The sequence below is a fragment of the Hyperolius riggenbachi genome, chromosome 8 (assembly GCF_040937935.1).
Source record: "Hyperolius riggenbachi isolate aHypRig1 chromosome 8, aHypRig1.pri, whole genome shotgun sequence".
Classification (NCBI taxonomy): domain Eukaryota; kingdom Metazoa; phylum Chordata; class Amphibia; order Anura; family Hyperoliidae; genus Hyperolius; species Hyperolius riggenbachi.
This window is the reverse complement of record NC_090653.1, coordinates 214,789,161-214,806,684: the sequence shown is the minus strand read 5'-3', so window position 1 is coordinate 214,806,684 and position 17,524 is coordinate 214,789,161.

Genomic DNA, 17,524 nt, shown 5'->3' with positions numbered 1-17,524 from the left:
AAAAACACATAGGGGGGGACCGTTATATCCGGGACATAAAAAAACATAAGGGGGGACCCTTATATCCGGGACACAAAATCACATAAGGGGGCACCTTATATCCGGGACATAAAAACACATAAGGGAGGACCCTTATATCCGGGACATAAAAACACATAAGGGGGGACCCTTATATCCGGGACATAAAAACACATAAGGGGGGACCCTTATATCCCCGACATAAAAACACATAAGGGGGGACCCTTATATCCTCGACATAAAAACACATAAGGGGGGACCCTTATATCCGGGACATAAAAACACATAAGGGGGGACCCTTATATCCGGGACATAAAAACACATAAGGGGGGGCCCTTATATTCTCGACATAAAAACACATAAGGGGGGACCCTTATATCCGGGACATAAAAACACATAAGGGGGGACCCTTATATCCGGGACATAAAAACACATAAGGGAGGACCCTTATATCGCCGACATAAAAACACATAAGGGGGGACCCTTATATCCGGGACATAAAAACACATAAGGGGGGACCCTTATATCCGGGACATAAAAACATATAACGGGGGACCCTTATATCCTCGACATAAAAACACATAAGGGGGGACTCTTATATCCAGGATAGTGTTGGGCAAACAGTGTTCGCCACTGTTCGGGTTCTGCAGAACATCACCCTGTTCGGGTGATGTTCGAGTTCGGCCGAACACCTGACGGTGCTCGGCCAAACCGTTCGGCCATATGGCCGAACTAAGAGCGCATGGCCGAACGTTCCCCGAACGTTCGGCTAGCGCTGTGATTGGCCGAACGGGTCACGTGGTTCGGACCCGAACGCGCTCTGATTGGCCGAACTGTCACGTGGTTCGGGTAAATAAATACCCGAACCACGTCATATCTCCGCCATTTGTCTGTGGGTTTAGCTTTGGGTAGGCAGGCAGGGTAGTTCGCGCTCCAGCCACGCTAGCCAGGGTCCCCCCCAGTCATTGTGTGTCGCTGCTGGGAACAGTAGTACACCGCTCGTTCAGCCACACTATATAGCATTCTGTGTACTGTTCTGTGTCTGCTGGGAACAGTAGTACACCGCTCGTTCAGCCACACTATATAGCATTCTGTGTACTGTTCTGTGTCTGCTGGGAACAGTAGTACACCGCTCGTTCAGCCACACTATATAGCATTCTGTGTACTGTTCTGTGTCTGCTGGGAACAGTGGTACACCGCTCGTTCAGCCACACTATATAGCATTCTGTGTACTGTTCTGTGTCTGCTGGGAACAGTAGTACACCGCTCGTTCAGCCACACTATATAGCATTCTGTGTACTGTTCTGTGTCTGCTGGGAACAGTAGTACACCGCTCGTTCAGCCACACTATATAGCATTCTGTGTACTGTTCTGTGTCTGCTGGGAACAGTGGTACACCGCTCGTTCAGCCACACTATATAGCATTCTGTGTACTGTTCTGTGTCTGCTGGGAACAGTAGTACACCGCTCGTTCAGCCACACTATATAGCATTCTGTGTACTGTTCTGTGTCTGCTGGGAACAGTAGTACACCGCTCGTTCAGCCACACTATATAGCATTCTGTGTACTGTTCTGTGTCTGCTGGGAACAGTAGTACACCGCTCGTTCAGCCACACTATATAGCATTCTGTGTACTGTTCTGTGTCTGCTGGGAACAGTGGTACACCGCTCGTTCAGCCACACTATATAGCATTCTGTGTACTGTTCTGTGTCTGCTGGGAACAGTAGTACACCGCTCGTTCAGCCACACTATATAGCATTCTGTGTACTGTTCTGTGTCTGCTGGGAACAGTAGTACACCGCTCGTTCAGCCACACTATATAGCATTGTTTACTGACACTATATAGCAGACTATATAGCATTGTGTGTACACCGCTCAGCCAGACTATATACCATTGTTTACTGACACTCTGTGTACACCGCTCAGCCAGACTATATACCATTGTTTACTGCCACTCTGATTCTGCTGGGAACAGTAGTACACCGCTCGCTCAGCCAGACTATATACCATTGTTTACTGACACTATATAGCAGACTATATAGCATTGTGTGTACACCGCTCAGCCAGACTATATACCATTGTTTACTGACACTCTGTGTACACCGCTCAGCCAGACTATATACCATTGTTTACTGCCACTCTGATTCTGCTGGGAACAGTAGTACACCGCTCGCTCAGCCAGACTATATACCATTGTTTACTGCCACTCTGATTCTGCTGGGAACAGTAGTACACCGCTCGCTCAGCCAGACTATATACCATTGTTTACTGACACTATATAGCAGACTATATAGCATTGTGTGTACACCGCTCAGCCAGACTATATACCATTGTTTACTGACACTCTGTGTACACCGCTCAGCCAGACTATATACCATTGTTTACTGCCACTCTGATTCTGCTGGGAACAGTAGTACACCGCTCGCTCAGCCAGACTATATACCATTGTTTACTGACACTCTGATTCTGCTGGGAACAGTAGTACACCGCTCGCTCAGCCAGACTATATACCATTGTTTACTGACACTATATAGCAGACTATATAGCATTGTGTGTACACCGCTCAGCCAGACTATATACCATTGTTTACTGACACTCTGTGTACACCGCTCAGCCAGACTATATACCATTGTTTACTGCCACTCTGATTCTGCTGGGAACAGTAGTACACCGCTCGCTCAGCCAGACTATATACCATTGTTTACTGACACTATATAGCAGACTATATAGCATTGTGTGTACACCGCTCAGCCAGACTATATACCATTGTTTACTGACACTCTGTGTACACCGCTCAGCCAGACTATATACCATTGTTTACTGCCACTCTGATTCTGCTGGGAACAGTAGTACACCGCTCGCTCAGCCAGACTATATACCATTGTTTACTGACACTATATAGCAGACTATATAGCATTGTGTGTACACCGCTCAGCCAGACTATATACCATTGTTTACTGACACTCTGTGTACACCGCTCAGCCAGACTATATACCATTGTTTACTGCCACTCTGATTCTGCTGGGAACAGTAGTACACCGCTCGCTCAGCCAGACTATATACCATTGTTTACTGACACTCTGTGTACACCGCTCAGCCAGACTATATACCATTGTTTACTGCCACTCTGATTCTGCTGGGAACAGTAGTACACCGCTCGCTCAGCCAGACTATATAGCATTGTGTTTACTGCCACTCTGTGTACACCGCTCAGCCACACTATATAGCATTGCGTACTCTGCCAGTCAGTGTGTATATTGCTGGGATCAGTAATACTCCACTCACCGTCAACCACTATATGAGCTCAACATGAGTTCCCCAGAGACCTCCGCTGTGAGCAGCACTCCCAACAACAGCAACAGCCAACGCCCCACGCAAGCTATAACATCCACCCCAGCAGCCAGTGGTCAGCAGCAGCCCTCCCCGGAGGAGAACGTTGTGTCCATCAGTCCGTCGCCAGAGCGATTAATGAGGGCTGCCATTGAGGAGATGATGGGGCCTGATGTGGAGGAGGAGGTCTGGCTCAGGCCAGCATCCCAAGTTAATGTTGAGGACGATGAGGGGTCTGTGTCTGGGGATGTTGGGGTGGCAGAGGTGGTGGGTGGGTCAGACTCAGGAGAAGAGTTGTATGATGAGGATGATGATCGGGACCATCTGTATGTGCCTCAGAGTCCGACCCCGGAAAACATGTTGTATCGTGTGTTTAGGTACTAAAATCTGCGATCCCTCCCAGTAGTGTTGGGCGAACAGTGTTTGCCACTGTTCGGGTTCTGCAGAACATCACCCTGTTCGGGGTGACTATATAGCAGACTATATAGCATTGTGTTTAATGCCACTCTGTGTACACGGCTCAGCCACACTATATAGCATTGTGTTTACTTCCACTCTGTGTCTGCTGGGAACAGTAGTACACCGCTCACCCGCCACTGTATAGCATTGTGCTCTGTGTCACTGCTGACAATAGTGGTACACCGCTCACCCACCACTGTATAGCATTTCTGTACTGCCACTGTACTGCTGCCAGTCAGCGTGTACTTTAAGGATAAGTGAAATGAGGAAGAAATCCGGTGAAAGAGGGAGGGGCAAGGGAAGAGGTGTTTCCCCTGACGGTTCACGTACAGGCCACAGGGGAGCACCCAAGAAAACCCACTCAATACTGCCCATGTTGTCCAGGACAACAACCCTCACAGATCCAAAAGAACAGGACCAGATAATTACTTGGATGACCTCTCAAGCGTCCAGCAGTGGGTTAAGCAGCACCAGCACATCACGCACGAGGTCCGAGTCCTCAGCCAGTTAAAGTCTGGGCTTTCTTTGAAGACTGCACTGAGGATGTTACCATGGCGATTTGCAAGGTGTGCAAGACCCGCCTGAGCAGGGGGAAAAGTATTAACAACCTCTCCACCACCAGCATGAGCCGCCACATTCTATCCAAACATCCCACTCTGTGGGCAAACGCGGCAGGACAGGGTACCACCGTACCACCAGCAACACTGCCTCCCTTGGGTTCACCAGACTCACCACCAGACCCGCCTCAGCAGCAGCAGTAGCCCAGCCATTGCGTGGTTCACAACATTCACAAACATCAGACGATGCTGACACTGTCACTTTCCGGACTAGTGCTCTTGAGGTCTCCCAGTGTTCATCAAACACAACAACCAACAGCCCTTCGGTGTGCAGCGCTACGGTTGAGTTGTCTGTCTCTGAGATGTTTGAGCACAAGAGGAAATTGCCAGCAAATGACCCCCGGGCCGTGGCAGTAACAGCCAGCCAGCATAGCCAAGCTTCTGGCCTGCGAAATGCTGCCATATCGAGTGGTGGAGACAAACAGCTTCAAGGGCATGATGTCAGTGGCCATCCCACGTTACGTGGTTCCCAGCCGCTACCACTTTGCGCGCTCTGCAGTGCCTGAGTTGCATGAGCACGTGGTCAGCTAAATAACCCGAAGCTTGAAGAATGCCGTTGCCTGCAAGGTTCACCTCACCACTGACACCTGGACGAGTGCGTTCGGCCAGGGTCGATACATCTCCCTTACCGCGCACTGGGTGAACCTTGTGGAGCCTGGCAGCGATTCCTCACCTGCTACGGCGCGGGTGTTGCCCACGCCGCAAACAGCTGCACCGCCGTCCCTCCCACTGGATAACAACAGCAGCACCTACCTCTCTGACTCCTTCTCCTCCAACGCATCTCAAAGCTGTACCTCATCCGGAAACGCTAACCCAGCACCAGCAGCAGTAGGATCGTGGAAGCAGTGCAGCACAGCTGTTGGCATGCGTCAGCAAGCGTTGCTGAAGCTGATCTGCCTTGGGGATAAGCAGCACACAGGGGAGGAAATTTGGAGGGGAATAAAGGAACAGACGGATTTGTGGCTGGCACCGCTGGACCTGAAACCGGGCATGAAGCTAGACACCTGGCACGAACTGGCAATGTACGCAATAGAGGTGCTGGCTTGCCCGGCAGCCAGCGTTATGTCGGAACGCTGTTTCAGTGCTGCCGGAGGCATCATCACAGATCGGCGTATCCGCCTCTCCACAGAAAATGCAGACCGTCTGACTCAAATTAAAATGAATCAATCCTGGATTGGAAACGACTACGCAACACTCCTGGACCCCAACCAAGTAACATGACCGATGAACATCTGGGATGGTTTAGCGTTTCCGGTCCCTGTTTATTGAACCTCTCATCTGTATTACATTTATGACTGCATGGCGGCAAAAAGCATTGCTGCTATATCCGCACGCTTTTTGTCCTCATGCAAGGCCTGGGTTGTTGTGTCTCACAAAGCGTGGCCTTCTCCTCCTGCGCCTCCTCCTGTTCCATCACGTGTGCTGCTGCTGCTGCTGCTGGGTTACCGTTGCCGGTCCCTGTTTATGGAACCTCTTATCTTTATTACATTTATGACTACATGGCGGTACAAAGCATGCTATCCGCACGCTTTTTGTCCTCATGCAAGGCCTGGGTTGTTGTGTCTCACAAAGCGTGGCCTTCTCCTCCTGCGCCTCCTCCTGTTCCATCACGTGTGCTGCTGCTGCTGCTGGGTTACCGTTGCCGGTCCCTGTTTATGGAACCTCTTATCTTTATTACATTTATGACTACATGGCGGTACAAAGCATGCTATCCGCACGCTTTTTGTCCTCATGCAAGGCCTGGGTTGTTGTGTCTCACAAAGCGTGGCCTTCTCCTCCTGCGCCTCCTCCTGTTCCATCACGTGTGCTGCTGCTGCTGCTGCTGGGTTACCGTTGCCGGTCCCTGTTTATGGAACCTCTTATCTTTATTACATTTATGACTACATGGCGGTACAAAGCATGCTATCCGCACGCTTTTTGTCCTCATGCAAGGCCTGGGTTGTTGTGTCTCACAAAGCGTGGCCTTCTCCTCCTGCGCCTCCTCCTGTTCCATCACGTGTGCTGCTGCTGCTGCTGCTGCTGGGTTAGCGTTGCCGCGTGGTCCCTGTTTATTGAACCTCTTATCTTTATTACATTTATGACTACATGGCGGTACAAAGCATGCTATCCGCACGCTTTTTGTCCTCATGCAAGGCCTGGGTTGTTGTGTCTCACAAAGCGTGGCCTTCTCCTCCTGCGCCTCCTCCTGTTCCATCACGTGTGCTGCTGCTGGGTTAGCGTTGCCGCGTGGTCCCTGTTTATTGAACCACTTATCTTTATTACATTTATGACTGCATGGTGGTACAAAGCATGCTATCCGCACGCTTCTTGTCCTCATGCAAGGCCTGGGTTGTTGTGTCTCAAAGCGTGGCCTTCTCCTCCTGCGCCACCCTCCTCCTGTTCCATCACGTGTGCTGCTGCTGGGTTAGCGTTACCGGTCCCTTTTCCTGGAACCTCTTATATGTATTACATTTATGACTGCATGCCGACAAAAAGCATGTTACCTGTGCAAAGAAAACAGACATTTCCCGCATTTAAAAGACAGTTTTCCCTTTGAAACTTTAAAATCGATTTTCTCAAAAACTATAAGCTCTTTTTGCTAAATTTTTTTTCCTCTTGTACCCACTCCCAAGGTGCACATACCCTGTAAATTTGGGGTATGTAGCATGTAAGGAGGCTTTACAAAGCACAAAAGTTCGGGTCCCCATTGACTTCCATTATGTTCGGAGTTCGGGTCGAACACCCGAACATCGCGGCCATGTTCGGCCTGTTCGGCCCGAACCCGAACATCTAGATGTTCGCCCAACACTAATCCAGGACATAAAAACACATAAGGGGGGACCCTTATATCCGGGACATAAAAACACATAAGGGGGGACCCTTATATCCGGGACATAAAAACACATAAGGGGGGACCCTTATATCCGGGACATAAAAACACATAAGGGGGGACCCTTATATCCGGGACATAAAAACACATAAGGGGGGACCCTTATATCCCTGCTATAAAAACACATAAGGGGGGACCCTTATATCCGGGACATAAAAACACATAAGGGGGGACCCTTATATCCGGGACATAAAAACACATAAGGGGGGACCCATATATCCGGGACATAAAAACACATAAGGGAGGACCCTTATATCCCCGACATAAAAACACATAAGGGGGGACCCTTATATCCGGGACATAAAAACACATAAGGGGGGACCCTTATATCCGGGACATAAAAACACATAAGGGGGGACCCTTATATCCGGGACATAAAAACACATAAGGGGGGACCCTTATATCCTCGACATAAAAACACATGAGGTGGGACCCTTATATCCGGGACATAAAAACACATAAATGGGGACCCTTATATCCGGGACATAAAAACACATAAGGGGGGACCCTTATATCCGGGACATAAAAACACATAAGGGGGACCCTTATATCCGGGACATAAAAACACATAAGGGGGGACCGTTATATCCCCGACATAAAAACACATAAGGGGGGACCCTTATATCCGGGACATAAAAACACATAAGAGGGGACCCTTATATCCGGGACATAAAAACACATAAGGGGGGACCCTTATATCCCTGCTATAAAAACACATAAGGGGGGACCCTTATATCCGGGACATAAAAACACATAAGGGGGGACCCTTATATCCGGGACATAAAAACACATAAGGGGGGACCCATATATCCGGGACATAAAAACACATAAGGGAGGACCCTTATATCCCCGACATAAAAACACATAAGGGGGGACCCTTATATCCGGGACATAAAAACACATAAGGGGGGACCCTTATATCCGGGACATAAAAACACATAAGGGGGGACCCTTCTATCCGGGACATAAAAACACATAAGGGGGGACCCTTATATCCTCGACATAAAAACACATGAGGTGGGACCCTTATATCCGGGACATAAAAACACATAAATGGGGACCCTTATATCCGGGACATAAAAACACATAAGGGGGGACCCTTATATCCGGGACATAAAAACACATAAGGGGGACCCTTATATCCGGGACATAAAAACACATAAGGGGGGACCGTTATATCCCCGACATAAAAACACATAAGGGGGGACCCTTATATCCGGGACATAAAAACACATAAGAGGGGACCCTTATATCCGGGACATAAAAACACATAAGGGGGGACCCTTAAATCCCCGACATAAAAACACATAAGGGGGGACCCTTATATCCGGGACAAAAAAACACATAAGGGGGGACCCTTATATCCGGGACATAAAAACACATAAGGGGGGACCCTTATATCCGGGACATAAAAACACATAAGGGGGGACTCTTATATCCCCGACATAAAAACACATAAGGGGGGACCCTTACATCCGGGACATAAAAACACATAAGGGGGGACCCTTATATCCAGGACATAAAAACACATAAGGGGGGACACTTATATCCGGGACATAAAAACACATAAGGGGGGACCCTTATATCCGGGACATAAAAACACATAAGGGGGGACCCTTATATCCGGGACACAAAAACACATAAGGGGGCACCTTATATCCAGGACATAAAAACACATAAGAGAGGACCCTTATATCCCCGACATAAAAACACATAAGGGGGGACCCTTATATCCCCGACATAAAAACACATAAGGGGGGACCGTTACATCCGGTACATAAAAACACATAAGGGGGGACCCATATATCCGGGACATAAAAACACATAAGGGAGGACCCTTATATCCCCGACATAAAAACACATAAGGGGGGACCCTTATATCCGGGACATAAAAACACATAAGGGGGGACCCTTATATCCGGGACATAAAAACACATAAGGGGGGACCCTTATATCCGGGACATAAAAACACATAAGGGGGGACCCTTATATCCTCGACATAAAAACACATGAGGTGGGACCCTTATATCCGGGACATAAAAACACATAAATGGGGACCCTTATATCCGGGACATAAAAACACATAAGGGGGGACCCTTATATCCGGGACATAAAAACACATAAGGGGGACCCTTATATCCGGGACATAAAAACACATAAGGGGGGACCGTTATATCCCCGACATAAAAACACATAAGGGGGGACCCTTATATCCGGGACATAAAAACACATAAGAGGGGACCCTTATATCCGGGACATAAAAACACATAAGGGGGGACCCTTAAATCCCCGACATAAAAACACATAAGGGGGGACCCTTATATCCGGGACAAAAAAACACATAAGGGGGGACCCTTATATCCGGGACATAAAAACACATAAGGGGGGACCCTTATATCCGGGACATAAAAACACATAAGGGGGGACTCTTATATCCCCGACATAAAAACACATAAGGGGGGACCCTTACATCCGGGACATAAAAACACATAAGGGGGGACCCTTATATCCAGGACATAAAAACACATAAGGGGGGACACTTATATCCGGGACATAAAAACACATAAGGGGGGACCCTTATATCCGGGACATAAAAACACATAAGGGGGGACCCTTATATCCGGGACACAAAAACACATAAGGGGGCACCTTATATCCAGGACATAAAAACACATAAGAGAGGACCCTTATATCCCCGACATAAAAACACATAAGGGGGGACCCTTATATCCCCGACATAAAAACACATAAGGGGGGACCGTTACATCCGGGACATAAAAACACATAAGGGGGGACCCTTATATCCAGGACATAAAAACACATAAGGGGGGACACTTATATCCGGGACATAAAAACACATAAGGGGGGACCCTTATATCCGGGACATAAAAACACATAAGGGGGGACCCTTATATCGGGGACACAAAAACACATAAGGGGGCACCTTATATCCAGGACATAAAAACACATAAGAGAGGACCCTTATATCCCCGACATAAAAACACATAAGGGGGGACCCTTATATCCCCGACATAAAAACACATAAGGGGGGACCCTTATATCCGGGACATAAAAACACATAAGGGGGGACCCTTATATCCCCGACATAAAAACACATAAGGGGGGACCCTTACATCCGGGACATAAAAACACATAAGGGGGGACCCTTATATCCAGGACATAAAAACACATAAGGGGGGACACTTATATCCGGGACATAAAAACACATAAGGGGGGACCCTTATATCCGGGACATAAAAACACATAAGGGGGGACCCTTATATCGGGGACACAAAAACACATAAGGGGGCACCTTATATCCAGGACATAAAAACACATAAGAGAGGACCCTTATATCCCCGACATAAAAACACATAAGGGGGGACCCTTATATCCCCGACATAAAAACACATAAGGGGGGACCCTTATATCCGGGACATAAAAACACATAAGGGGGGACCCTTATATCCGGGACATAAAAACACATAAGGGGGGACCCTTATATCCGGGACATAAAAACACATAAGGGAGGACCCTTATATCCGGGACATAAAAACACATAAGGGGGGACCCTTATATCCGGGACATAAAAACACATAAGGGGGGACCCTTATATCCGGGACATAAAAACACATAAGGGGGGACCCTTATATCCGGGACATAAAAACACATAAGGGGGGACCCTTATATCCGGGACATAAAAACACATAAGGGGGGACCCTTATATCCGGGACATAAAAACACATAAGGGGGGGCCCTTATATTCTCGACATAAAAACACATAAGGGCGGACCCTTATATCCGGGACATAAAAACACATAAGGGGGGACCCTTATATCCGGGACATAAAAACACATAAGGGGGGACCCTTATATCCGGGACATAAAAACACATAAGGGGGAACCCTTATATCCGGGACATAAAAACACATAAGGGGGGACCCTTATATCCCCGACATAAAAACACATAAGTGGGGACCCTTATATCCGGGACATAAAAACACATAAGAGGGGACCCTTATATCCGGGACATGAAACACATCATGGGAAGACCCTTATATCCGGGACATGAAACACATAATGGGCAGACCCTTATATCCCCGACATAAAAAAAAAAAACATCAGGGGGAACCCTTATATCCCCGACATAAAAACACATAAGGGGGGACCCTTATATCCGGGACATAAAAACACATAAGGGGGGACCCTTATATCCTCGAGATAAAAACACATAAGGGGGGACCCTTATATCCGGGACATAAAAACACATAAGGGGGGACCCTTATATCCGGGACATAAAAACACATAAGGGGGTACCCATATATCCGGGACATAAGAACACATAAGGGAGGACCCTTATATCCCCGACATAAAAACACATAAGGGGGGACCCTTATATCCCCGACATAAAAACACATAAGGGGGGACCCTTATATCCGGGACATAAAAACACATAAGGGGGGACCCTTATATCCGGGATATAAAAACACATAAGGGGGGACCCTTATATCCGGGACATAAAAACACATAAGGGGGGACCCTTATATCCTCGACATAAAAACACATGAGGGGGGACCCTTATATCCGGGACATAAAAACACATAAGGGGGACCCTTATATCCGGGACATAAAAACACATAAGGGGGGACCGTTATATCCCCGACATAAAAACACATAAGGGGGGACCCTTATATCCGGGACATAAAAACACATAAAGGGGGTCCCTTATATCCAGGACATAAAAACACATAAGAGGGGACCCTTATATCCGCGACATGAAACACATCATGGGCAGACCCTTATATCCGGGACATGAAACACATAATGGGCAGACCCTTATATCCCCAACATAAAAACACATAAGGGGGAACCCTTATATCCCCAACATAAAAACACATAAGGGGGGACCCTTATATCCGGGACATAAAAACACATAAGAGGGGACCCTTATATCCGGGACATAAAAACACATAAGGGGGGACCCTTATATCCCCGACATAAAAACACATAAGGGGGGACCCTTATATCCGGGACAAAAAAACACATAAGGGGGGACCCTTATATCCGGGACATAAAAACACATAAGGGGGGACCCTTATATCCGGGACATAAAAACACATAAGGGGGGACTCTTATATCCCCGACATAAAAACACATAAGGGGGGACCCTTACATCCGGGACATAAAAACACATAAGGGGGGACCCTTATATCCAGGACATAAAAACACATAAGGGGGGACACTTATATCCGGGACATAAAAACACATAAGGGGGGACCCTTATATCCGGGACATAAAAACACATAAGGGGGGACCCTTATATCCGGGACACAAAAACACATAAGGGGGCACCTTATATCCAGGACATAAAAACACATAAGAGAGGACCCTTATATCCCCGACATAAAAACACATAAGGGGGGACCCTTATATCCCCGACATAAAAACACATAAGGGGGGACCGTTACATCCGGGACATAAAAACACATAAGGGGGGACCCTTATATCCAGGACATAAAAACACATAAGGGGGGACACTTATATCCGGGACATAAAAACACATAGGGGGGGACCCTTATATCCGGGACATAAAAAAACATAAGGGGGGACCCTTATATCCGGGACACAAAAACACATAAGGGGGCACCTTATATCCGGGACATAAAAACACATAGGAGAGGACCCTTATATCCCCGACATAAAAACACATAAGGGGGGACCCTTATATCCCCGACATAAAAACACATAAGGGGGGACCCTTATATCCGGGACATAAAAACACATAAGGGGGGACCCTTATATCCGGGACATAAAAACACATAAGGGGGGACCCTTATATCCGGGACATAAAAACACATAAGGGAGGACCCTTATATCCGGGACATAAAAACACATAAGGGGGGACCCTTATATATGGGACATAAAAACACATAAGGGGGGACCCTTATATCCCCGACATAAAAACACATAAGGGGGGACCCTTATATCCGGGACATAAAAACACATAAGGGGGGACCCTTATATCCGGGACATAAAAACACATAAGGGGGGACCCTTATATCCGGGACATAAAAACACATAAGGGGGGGCCCTTATATTCTCGACATAAAAACACATAAGGGGGGACCCTTATATCCGGGACATAAAAACACATAAGGGGGGACCCTTATATCCGGGACATAAAAACACATAAGGGGGGACCCTTATATCCTCGACATAAAAACACATAAGGGGGGACCCTTATATCCGGGACATAAAAACACATAAGGGGGGACCCTTATATCCGGGACATAAAAACACATAAGGGGGGACCCTTATATCCTCGACATAAAAACACATAAGGGGGGACCCTTATATCCGGGACATAAAAACACATAAGGGGGGACCCTTATATCCGGGACATAAAAACACATAAGGGGGGACCCTTATATCCTCGACATAAAAACACATAAGGGGGGACCCTTATATCCGGGACATAAAAACACATAAGGTGGGACCCTTATATCCGGGACATAAAAACACATAAGGGGGGACCCTTATATCCCCGACATAAAAACACATAAGGGGGGGCCCTTATATCCGGGACATAAAAACACATAAGGGGGGACTCTTATATCCAGGACATAAAAACACATAAGGGGGGACTCTTATATCCAGGACATAAAAACACATAAGGGAGGACCCTTATATCCGGGACATAAAAACACATAAGGGGGGACCCTTATATCCGGGACATAAAAACACATAAGGGGGGACCCTTATATCCGGGACATAAAAACACATAAGGGGGGACCCTTATATCCGGGACATAAAAACACATAAGGGGGGACCCTTATATCCGGGACATAAAAACACATAAGGGGGAACCCTTATATCCGGGACATAAAAACACATAAGGGGGGACCCTTATATCCGGGACATAAAAACACATAAGTGGGGACCCTTATATCCGGGACATAAAAACACATAAGAGGGGACCCTTATATCCGGGACATGAAACACATCATGGGAAGACCCTTATATCCGGGACATGAAACACATAATGGGCAGACCCTTAAATCCCCGACATAAAAAAAAAAACATCAGGGGGAACCCTTATATCCCCGACATAAAAACACATAAGGGGGGACCCTTATATCCGGGACATAAAAACACATAAGAGGGGACCCTTATATCCGGGACATAAAAACACATAAGGGGGGACCCTTATATCCCCGACATAAAAACACATAAGGGGGGACCCTTATATCCGGGACAAAAAAACAAATAAGGGGGGACCCTTATATCCGGGACATAAAAACACATAAGGGGGACCCTTATATCCGGGACATAAAAACACATAAGGGGGGACCCTTATATTCCCGACATAAAAACACATAAGGGGGACCCTTATTTGCGGGACATAAAAACACATAAGGGGGGACCCTTATATCCGGGACATAAAAACACATAAGGGGGGACCCTTATATCCGGGACATAAAAACACATAAGGGGGGACCCGTACATCCGGGACATAAAAACACGTTAGGGGGGACCCTTATATCCCCGACATAAAAACACATAAGGGGGGACCGTAATATCCGGGACATAAAAACACATAAGGGGGGACCCTTATATCCGGGACATAAAAACACATAAGGGGGGACCCTTATATCCGGGACATAAAAACACATAAGGGGGGACCCTTATATCTGGGACATAAAAACACATAAAGGGGGACCCTTATATCCGGGACATAAAAACACATAAGGGTGGACCCTTATATCCGGGACATAAAAACACATAAGGGGGGACCCTTATATCCGGGAGAAAAAAACACATAAGGGGGGACCCTTATATCCGGGACATAAAAACACATAAGAGGGGACCCTTATATCCGGGACATGAAACACATCATGGGCAGACCCTTATATCCGGGACATGAAACACATAATGGGCAGACCCTTATATCCCCGACATAAAAACACATAAGGGGGAACCCTTATATCCCCGACATAAAAACAAATAAGGGGGGACCCTTATAACCGGGACATAAAAACACATAAGAGGGGACCCTTATATCCGGGACATGAAACACATAAGGGGGGACCCTTATATCCGGGACATAAAAACACATAAGGGAGGACCCTTATATCCCCGACATAAAAACACATAAGGGGGGACCCTTATATCCGGGACAAAAAAACACATAAGGGGGACCCTTATATCCGGGACATAAAAACACATAAGGGGGGACCCTTATATCCGGGACATAAAAACACATAAGGGGGGACCCTTATATCCCCGACATAAAAACACATAAGGGGGGACCTTTACATCCGGGACATAAAAACACGTAAGGGGGGGCCCTTATATCCGGGACATGAAACACATAAGGGGGTCCCTTATATCCCCGACATAAAAACACATAAGGGGGGACCCTTATATCCGGGACATAAAAACACATAAGGGGGGACCCTTATATCCGGGACATAAAAACACATAAGGGGGGACCCTTATATCCGGGACATAAAAACACATAAGGGGGGACCCTTATATCCGGGACATAAAAACACATAAGGGGGGACCCTTATATCCGGGACATAAAAACACATAAGGGGGGTCCCTTATATCCGGGACATAAAAACACATAAGGGGGGACCCTTATATCCGGGACATAAAAACACATAAGGGGGGACCCTTATATCCGGGACATAAAAACACATAAGGGGGGACCCTTATATCCGGGACATAAAAACACATAAGGGGGGACCCTTATATCCGGGACATAAAAACACATAAGGGGGGACCCTTATATCCCCGACATAAAAACACATAAGGGGGGACCCTTATATCCGGGACATAAAAACACATAAGGGGGGACCCTTATATCCGGGACATAAAAACACATAAGGGGGGACCCTTATATCCGGGACATAAAAACACATAAGGGGGGGCCCTTATATTCTCGACATAAAAACACATAAGGGGGGACCCTTATATCCGGGACATAAAAACACATAAGGGGGGACCCTTATATCCGGGACATAAAAACACATAAGGGAGGACCCTTATATCGCCGACATAAAAACACATAAGGGGGGACCCTTATATCCGGGACATAAAAACACATAAGGGGGGACCCTTATATCCGGGACATAAAAACACATAAGGGGGGACCCTTATATCCTCGACATAAAAACACATAAGGGGGGACCCTTATATCCGGGACATAAAAACACATAAGGGGGGACCCTTATATCCGGGACATAAAAACACATAAGGGGGGACCCTTATATCCTCGACATAAAAACACATAAGGGGGGACCCTTATATCCGGGACATAAAAACACATAAGGGGGGACCCTTATATCCGGGACATAAAAACACATAAGGGGGGACCCTTATGTCCTCGACATAAAAACACATAAGGGGGGACCCTTATATCCGGGACATAAAAACACATAAGGTGGGACCCTTATATCCGGGACATAAAAACACATAAGGGGGGACCCTTATATCCCCGACATAAAAACACATAAGGGGGGGCCCTTATATCCGGGACATAAAAACACATAAGGGGGGACTCTTATATCCAGGACATAAAAACACATAAGGGGGGACTCTTATATCCAGGTCATAAAAACACATAAGGGAGGACCCTTATATCCGGGACATAAAAACACATAAGGGGGGACCCTTATATCCGGGACATAAAAACACATAAGGGGGGACCCTTATATCCGGGACATAAAAACACATAAGGGGGGACCCTTATATCCGGGACATAAAAACACATAAGGGGGAACCCTTATATCCGGGACATAAAAACACATAAGGGGGGACCCTTATATCCGGGACATAAAAACACATAAGTGGGGACCCTTATATCCGGGACATAAAAACACATAAGAGGGGACCCTTATATCCGGGACATGAAACACATCATGGGAAGACCCTTATATCCGGGACATGAAACACATAATGGGCAGACCCTTATATCCCCGACATAAAAAAAAAAAACATCAGGGGGAACCCTTATATCCCCGACATAAAAACACATAAGGGGGGACCCTTATATCCGGGACATAAAAACACATAAGGGGGGACCCTTATATCCTCGACATAAAAACACATAAGGGGGGACCCTTATATCCGGGACATAAAAACACATAAGGGGGGATCCTTATATCCCCGCTATAAAAACACATAAGGGGGGACCCTTATATCCGGGACATAAAAACACATAAGG